This window comes from Sinocyclocheilus rhinocerous, unplaced genomic scaffold (assembly GCF_001515625.1).
Source record: "Sinocyclocheilus rhinocerous isolate Xijiao unplaced genomic scaffold, SAMN03320098_v1.1 scaffold468, whole genome shotgun sequence".
Taxonomy (NCBI): domain Eukaryota; kingdom Metazoa; phylum Chordata; class Actinopteri; order Cypriniformes; family Cyprinidae; genus Sinocyclocheilus; species Sinocyclocheilus rhinocerous.
Genome location: NW_015635305.1, coordinates 2,020,100 through 2,020,436, shown reverse-complemented (window position 1 = coordinate 2,020,436; position 337 = coordinate 2,020,100).

The window sequence follows — 337 nt, the reverse complement described above, 5'->3', positions numbered from 1 at the left end:
CCATTTACGTTTTTAAACAAGACTTTAAGACAAGCCAGCATAAATTTGTCTTTCAAACTTTTCAATCTAGTTATTCGTTTTTCTTACAGGTTTTTTTCACCGGCTTACACACATTTTCAAAACTTTGCCTCTTTTTTTCAAAACTTTACACACAAATCCAAGAATTGCACACACAAAACGCAAAATGCCTCACATCTCTTGCAAAATAAAGCACTGCATTCAAAATATCCCAAACACATCTCAAAAGCAAACATTTGCAAACACATTTGCCATAATATTAATTCCTGTTAAATTTTTGTGTGTTACATAGAGAATTGTGTGTTGTGTTTTGCAAAAA